This window comes from Triturus cristatus, chromosome 5_1 (genome assembly GCF_964204655.1).
Source record: "Triturus cristatus chromosome 5_1, aTriCri1.1, whole genome shotgun sequence".
Taxonomy (NCBI): Eukaryota; Metazoa; Chordata; class Amphibia; order Caudata; family Salamandridae; genus Triturus; species Triturus cristatus.
The window spans coordinates 880,808,394-880,816,457 of record NC_140587.1 but is presented as its reverse complement, the minus strand read 5'-3'; positions in this window follow the sequence as shown (position 1 = coordinate 880,816,457).

Sequence of the window (8,064 nt, the reverse complement as noted above, 5' to 3'; positions counted from 1 at the left end):
GGTGTTTCAGGGTTTAGGGCAGTGCAGTAGTGTTCGGGCAGTGTAGGGGGTCGTGCTGGGGGTGGGATTTCAGGGTTTAGGGCAGTGGTGTTCGGGCAGTGTAGGGGGTCTTGCTGGGGGTGGTGTTTCAGGGTTTAGAGCAGTGCAGTGTTGTTCGGGCAGTGTAGGGGGTTGTGCTGGGGCTGGTGTTTCAGGATTTAGGGCAGTGCAGTGGTGTTCGGGCAGTGAAGGGAGCCGTGCTGGGGCTGGTGTTTCAGGGTATAGGGCAGTGCAGTGGTGTTCGGGCAGTGTAGGGGTTCGTGCTGGGGGTGGTGTTTCCGGGTTTAGGGCATTGCAGTGGTGTTCGGGCAGTGTAGGGGGTCATGCTGGGGGTGGTGTTTCAGGGTTTAGCGCAGTGCAGTGGTGTTCAGGCAGTGTAGGGGGTCGTGCTGGGGGTAGTGTTTCAGGGTTTGGGGCAGCGCATTGGTGTTTGGGCAGTGTAGGGGGTCGTGCTGGGGTAGTGTTTTAGGGTTTAGGGCAGTGCAGTGGTGTTTGTGTAGTGTGCAGCGCATGCGCTGCATCGCTAGGCGAGACCTAAAAAGAATTGCACCAAGATGGCTGCCAACACTTCCTGGATTAAAGTGTTGGCAGCCAATTAGAGCCAAGCTTGTGCTTGTGTAGTTAGGTCCCGCCCAGATATATATAGAAATTTTTCCTTTAATATCTCGAAAACTACTGAACGGATTTACACCATTTAAAAAAAAAGGTCGCTTTATGAACCAAGTACTACCTTTTTGCCAAATTTGGTGTAATTCCAATCAGCAGTTTCAGCTGTAACCGTGTCTAAATTTTCCTTTGGGAAATTGATTTTTTGACCTCTATTTTTTGAATTTCTCAGGAACTACTGAACGGATTTACACCATTCAAAAAAAAGTCTCTTTCTGACCCAAGGGCTACCTTTTTGCCGCATTTGATGTAATTCCGTTCCGCTCTTTGGGCTGTAGTCATTTCTAAAGTTTCCTATGGGAAATAACGTGGAGAAAACATGTTTTGGAACCCCCCTTTTTTCTCAGCCCCCACTTGGCAAATCACCCCGAAACTTTCAGGATAGGAGCTGACCAGAGCGGGCCACACGTTTTGAAAATTTCGCGAAGAATTGTCAACCGGCACCAAAGTTATTGGGAAAAGAATAAACGCTTTTCGTATGGAATCTAGGTCCTAACTAGAACTATCTACTGGAGACCGCCAGTAGATAATATATATATATTTTCTAAATAATTTAGTTTATTTTAACATGAATTCCTATGTTTTTTTTTGTTTTAAATCCCTTCCTCCACTAATTTTCGGAGTGACAGTGTTGCAGTGTTGCAGTGCCAGTGACTCATAATGTATGGTGCTGGAAGGATTACTGTTTTTATTGTTTTCTTAGTGGTAGCTTCTCCTCTGATTTTGTGAATGAACAAAAAGTAGTAAACTTACTCAACAGTGAAAGTTTTTTTTGTTAATTATTTCTTGGGTGTTTAAACGAGGGTTTTTGTTAAAGGTTTGAGACTGTGAACCAGGCTCTTTATGAGAGAGCGATTGAGGAGCAGAAACAGACTGAATTGATTGAATGAATGTGTGCCTGCATAGAATGACTTTACCAAGTCTTGTACCTAGGTTTTAGCCAACATATTGTTTCCTGTTTGCTATTCACCTTAGTTGCTTTTGCTTATTAATTAAATGGGAAGATACATTTTTGACAGGTATTACATGATGTGCTTGTCATTGTAGTTGCTTTCTTAGCTGTTCCATTTGTGGCACAATGTACTTTTGGGAAGGAAAATTAGATTTAGGAAGATAGACAAATATCGGCAATCATCCAGGTGCTATAAGAAACGTCGATGGGCAGCTTTATTCAGAAAGTGGGGAACGTTTGATGTCTAAACTGTATAGCCAGGTGAGGACATGAAGGCACTCCTTTCTCATGATCTAGGTAAGTATTGTTTAACAAAATCCCACAAAATCACATAAAATCATTTTTTATGAGCAAGTCTGAGTGGACTTCTCATGTGAAGACTTTAAAACAGTTTACACTGCACAATGGAGGGTGGTTTGCAATAACAGCATCAAGTTGATTATTTAACAAAATATCCCTATGTGTTCTCTTTGGTACATCAGAAACATTTTCGTCCAAGCAGAGAGAAGACTGAGCGCTCGTTATAATACATTAATCAAGGGAAGCTCATTATCACTTGACCAAAAAACTTGGGTAAAGCTTATTCTCATGCCAGGACGTCAGACTCTATATCAAATTGGGTGGGACATGTACATCCCCTCCAGGGGGTCTATGTTTGACCTTATGGTCACAGGTTTGAATTTCTGTAGAGCCACTCATTTATTCATTCTCTTGAAGTCAATAAAATGAGTGTGAAAGGGCTCTATTCTAGAATTTTGATCCTATGGTTCTTTTTATCAACATGAAAGCGTAAAGGGGAGACATTCTTTAAAAATGTAAATCAATTAAACTGGTATTTCTCCGGACACATAGGGGCTTATTATGATGTCCGGCTAAATCACTTCCGCCCAACACCGACTTGGTCATTGGACCGACCAACACCCGGTCGGAGGTCCCGACTGCCCCATTAGGATGCGACCGAACACTGTTCAGTCGCATTCCTATATTTCACTATGGGAGCATGCATTACGGCTGCAAACCGGTCGTAATGCATGCTCCCATAGTGGAATGGGAGGCGCGGTTCATCCCTGCAACCCGTGGCAGGCACATTAAGGTGTCTGCTACAATGTGCAGGAATCAACAGAGGGAGACCACAGTTGCCTCCTCTGTCTCCAACCGGAGGACGTGCACCAAAGAGGGCCCGGCTAGGGGGCCCCAAACACGCTTTCTGACATTGTTTCCATGTCGGACAGACCAGCATGGAAACCATGTTGGAACTGGTAATCGTAATCTCAACGGCGGAAAGACCCACCCTTGGGATTACTTGCCAGCTTCCAACTGGCAGGCAGGCTCTCCGAGCCCATCATAAGTTAGCCAGAATGACCAGCAGGTTTCCTTTCCAACCACCTCCAACCTAATGAGGCGGTCAGAAAGGAAACTGAGCGGCCAATTACGATGCGGCCCTAAAGGTTCCAATCGCATCGCAATCAGCCCCTTAAGAACCACAGGAAAACTATGTAAGATTAGTTATTTTATTACATAGCCAAGAAACACTGGACATAAAGACACCTTAACACGAGAGTGTTAAAATATATCAGAATTAGCATAAAGTCAAATCTGCTTATCAGTCGTAGGCATTGAACTAAAATCAGAGCAATCAGTTTAAGACGTAGGATGCGTAAAATGAAAAAACATGAGTCCAAGTTTCATTGCATCGAGGGTTGATGCATATAAAACATTAATCTATCCCTACACTAACACTACCATGACATCCCTACTTAAGCATCTCCCAGGACAAGGCAAAAAGGTGTCAATTTGTGGAGTCTCCCAAAGAAGTCTCTCTACCATCGAAGGGCCGTATAGCATGAGGCTATCGAGACAGAGCTTGTCCTAAGATGCTCTCTCCCCGAAGGCAGAGAAGAAGTGGGGCACTTTCCCTACTTATAATGTTCCAATATTACAGGTATTTTCCCAAGACTCCTTGGGGGTCATGCCATCCACTCCGAGCACGATATCATAGGTAGCTTGCCTTGGGATAGTAATGTTCCCGAACTGCATCTTGCTGAACTTGATTCCCAGGCCTTCTCAGGTGTGAAAAATAAAAGTTTCTCTTATCGACTTCAGCCCATGATGTATCTCCTTCTCTCCTTGCCTAGCTAATAAAACAAAGGCATTATTGTAGCTAACAAGGCACTTCTTCGACCTGCAACACGAAAGAGCATGAGCAAGAACAAGATCCACAGCACACATGAAATTCAAACTGTTAATTCTAAAGTGAGATCTTCCAGGGAAATTGCATTTCTGGCCTAAAGATTAAGCTAACATAAGAAAATGACATATGAGCTTCGCAGAAATACATAGAATATAAGGCACATTCAGTTAGTATTCCTACCTATATATAAAATGATACATTAATATACACATTTCACGAGTGAATAATTGTCAGTTGCACGATATGAGTGCTACACTTTAATGTTCTCTGCTAGTTACATTAACTTTCTACATTAATTCTTCATTATACCATTCAATAGCCTAAAACACATCACGATTTACATTATTACATTTCAAGATCCTAACACTTTATGTTAAAACAACAAAGGATTATATACGGATGCGCTCTGCACCTGTGATTATAATGCACCCCTACAAATAAATTAGGTGTCAGCTACATTAGTCGATAATAATCTGGGTAAAAATCAACATCTGTTATTCAGGACCAAGATGCACCAATGGGTAAAAATGTGGTGTACAAATACACATTATGTATGATTGGTACGTCAACCGTAGAAATGGGCACAAGTTTGAATTGTGATATCAGGATGCTCAGAAAGACTTTCCAATGACAGATGTATGTGTATGAACTGTGAGAGCTTCACTTTCAGCATCAAACTACTCTAGAGGAATTACTGCTGGTGCGCCATTTGTTAATAAAGTTTTAACGGAAATAGTAAATGAGGAGACAGGTTCAGGTTGTCCTTCGAGTTTCTCATCCATATCTAAATCAACAAAGTTTGTTATTGCTTTTGTCCAGGCCACAATACAGTGAGAGTGAAAGGTTTCTACATTTACCTGAACACATCATTACAAGGCAACACAAACTGTTGGGGTGAATTAATTTAAGATTAAGCACTGAAAACAATTTCTAGCCTGACAATAGGAGACAGCTCAACAGCTCAGTCTAATATCAAACACTCAACCCTGTGCACTAGATCACAGAACATTGTAAAAAATGCCCCATGAGGTCTTTCAAGATGGGGTCAATTTTTAGTCAGCTGTGCATCATTCACAACCCCATGCAGAGAGGACACCAGTCATACTTAACAGGTCACACAGCTTGCAGTTCAAGTCCACACTAGTCCCAATAAACTGCACTCGTTTACAAGTTGAGAAGGTAGCATGCTCCAAACTGCTCAGTACAAGTTATTAATGCAGAATCTCCTTTATGGCGGAAGGAGAGCATGTAGGGACCTGCCCCTGCAGTTCTGACCAGCCACACTGTGATTTGTTCTTTGCATGAGGTAGTTGTACCCATGTTTTATATGCAAAAACCCCTCTCATTATTTTGTTGGGCAGCAGTAGCAAGGGTTAGTGCCTTTAGGAGCCTAAACTGCATTAGGACCATGACTGGTGATGCATGTACCCCAGAATTTAGATCTCACGCTCCCTGTAATAGGTACAACACTGTCAAGCGTCATTAGCCTGAAGGAAGACTTACCTTAACACTGTGTAATTGAGTTGGGAAATCTGGCACGTAAAGGATGTTCAATAACATTTTCTAATTGTTATCATTAATTACAGATAGTGTTACATGGTGAAGAATACCAGCATGTATACATTCTGCATCATACATAGAAAGAGGAAATTGCTCCTTCCTGCACAAAAACAATCCTGCTTACAATGCAGGCACCTTTGCACCATGGTACAAGGGTGCATGAAATTGTGCTAGGCTGCACATTGTGTGCCAGCGCAAGGAATAGACAGGAATGTGCAGTGTAATGTTAAATATGGTGCATTCCTGCCCTTTCCCTATCACGCAGCACAGCGCAGAAAGGTGGCTTGCTGCGCTGTGTGATATTTTGATAAATGTGCCTCATAACATGTTTCCTACCTGTAAATAGAGGGGTTACATTTACAACTAGTTTAGTAGAATCATCTGTATTATTGAGGAGCTCTCTGAATAAGGTATGAACGGCATGAGTAGCATCCCTTACATTTTGGTGTTAGAAATTGAGTGCAAAGGCCCTGATTATGAGTGATTCGATAAGTGGTTATCACATGAATCACATTTTTCCGAATGCCTCTGGAACATCTATTTAAATACAAGTGTTACCCATGTGTTAGTTAGCACATGTGGCAAATAATTATAGATGTCATTTACTGCATGTGTTATTTAGCATGTGGTAAATAATGACATGGATTAAATACCACATGTTAAACAATGTATTTGATAATTTTAGAAGTGACTATGAGGTGCAACTGTGAAGTAGAATGTGAGTTATTTGTCATCTAAAATGTACACCTGAATAACATAGGTGGTAAATATTTGTAATGGTTACAGCAACCAGGATGAAAAGTGTTTGCAGAAATAGATATATTTTCAATGTAAAGAAAAAAACTAATTTTACCTGGGAGGAGACCCGCTGCAGTAAGAAAGGCTTAAATATGGCCTTTTCATCAGCTACCATTTACACACTGCTGAACAACACCATGGGTGCAGCTTTGCTTTAGCGCTTCATTTAACTAAGCCAAATCACCTCTTCTACTACAGCAAGCAGTACATTAAGTTGCATGTAACAAAGCTGAAAAATGTCATAGGCAAAGGATATCCACAAGACGCCAGAAAATACCTTTTTAGAAAATAAGGGGCATATTATTAAGACAGGCGATAACATTATCGCCGCTTTAGCGGCAGAAAACTGCCGCTAAAGCGGCTATAATGGGCTTGATAATATGCTCTATGGAATTCCAATTGAAGCCCATGTTAGATGTGAAGGACATCTATAGTTTTCTGCCGCTAAAGCGGCGATAATTTTATCGCCTGTCTTGATAATATGCCCCATATTTTTTGGACATGCATACAATTCAACACATGCTAACATCACTAAGTTATGTGTTACAGCTTAATGTAGCCGTGCACATGACCATACCAACCTTTCTTAAAATACTTGCTGGGTTAGAACTTATTATAGAATGCAGTGGTTCTTTCGGGTATGATCAAACAATTACTTTGTTTTGCGAATGGATCAAGAAAAATTGAATGCATCAATCAAAACATGAAGAAATCAATCATGAAAGGAAATTTTTCTTTTTTAAGAGGACCACATGAACAAATGACAATATACAAATCACGATGAAATCAGATTTGTTGGGTGGCATACCGTTCTTTATATATAAATTGCATCATTTATATTGACACCCATATCATTCTTTTTAGCAAGGCACGGTTACCAAAATTGTAAACCTTAAAGTGAATTCGGGAATCAGTGAAGCAGTGACATAAGTGACAAAGTTAGTGCATAATATATACAAAAATGAATACAAAAAGTTTTATGTACAAGATATAAAAGGGGCCAGTATTAGAGAAAAGTACAATGACAAAGTTTCCACGAATGACTCAAGTTCTATATGAAACCAGGTCTTGAACTGGTCCTAGGTATTGTCGACGTTTCAACCCTGTATAAGCGATATTAAATCGTCATGGGGGTCTTCATCAGGACTTTAAAATAAACAATGGCAACCTGCAAGAGCAAGTAAAGTGCATGTCAAACGATGGTCCTTAATACTCAAATACGTGTGGTCCTAAGTCTACAAGAATGTAGTAATAAAATCGGCCATAACTCACCTAGCCGTTAGTCTAGGATGGCCTAATATTCACAAATTGTAGAGCCGAATCATTCATCCAATGGGGTTTCTGAAATTTAAATTCAAATAAATTGAACCTGGGATGGCGGTATTGGATATAGAAAAATCATCCCGCCATCACTAATAATGCTGAAGAGCTCCACCAACAATTCAGGGAACTTACAACACGCAAAAGACCCCTTGTCAATTGCAATTTTGCTCAAAGGAAACTCATATCGCAGTGGAAAAAAGCGAGTAATGCATGTAAACTCGGTTTCTAATTTAAAGACCACACTTTTCCCGGTAAAAACGTCCCTGAACAGTGGCTAATTAGAAGATCACTCATAGAGTTAAATCCACTAACGTGACATACAAACTGCTCTACGGAAACCACAGATTTAGACTAACTTAAATTCTTATCATAGTAAAGAAAAGGCTAGTTTGTAACCAAATCAGTAACAATATCGTTGTTTACGAAGAATAAAATACAAAAGTGGCTCCTTAAGAATTGAGGAGCTGGTCACATCTCACCTCAAAGAGCGACTTGCTGGCTGCGGAGCTTTGTTAGTTAGATAGTAACCGTCAGA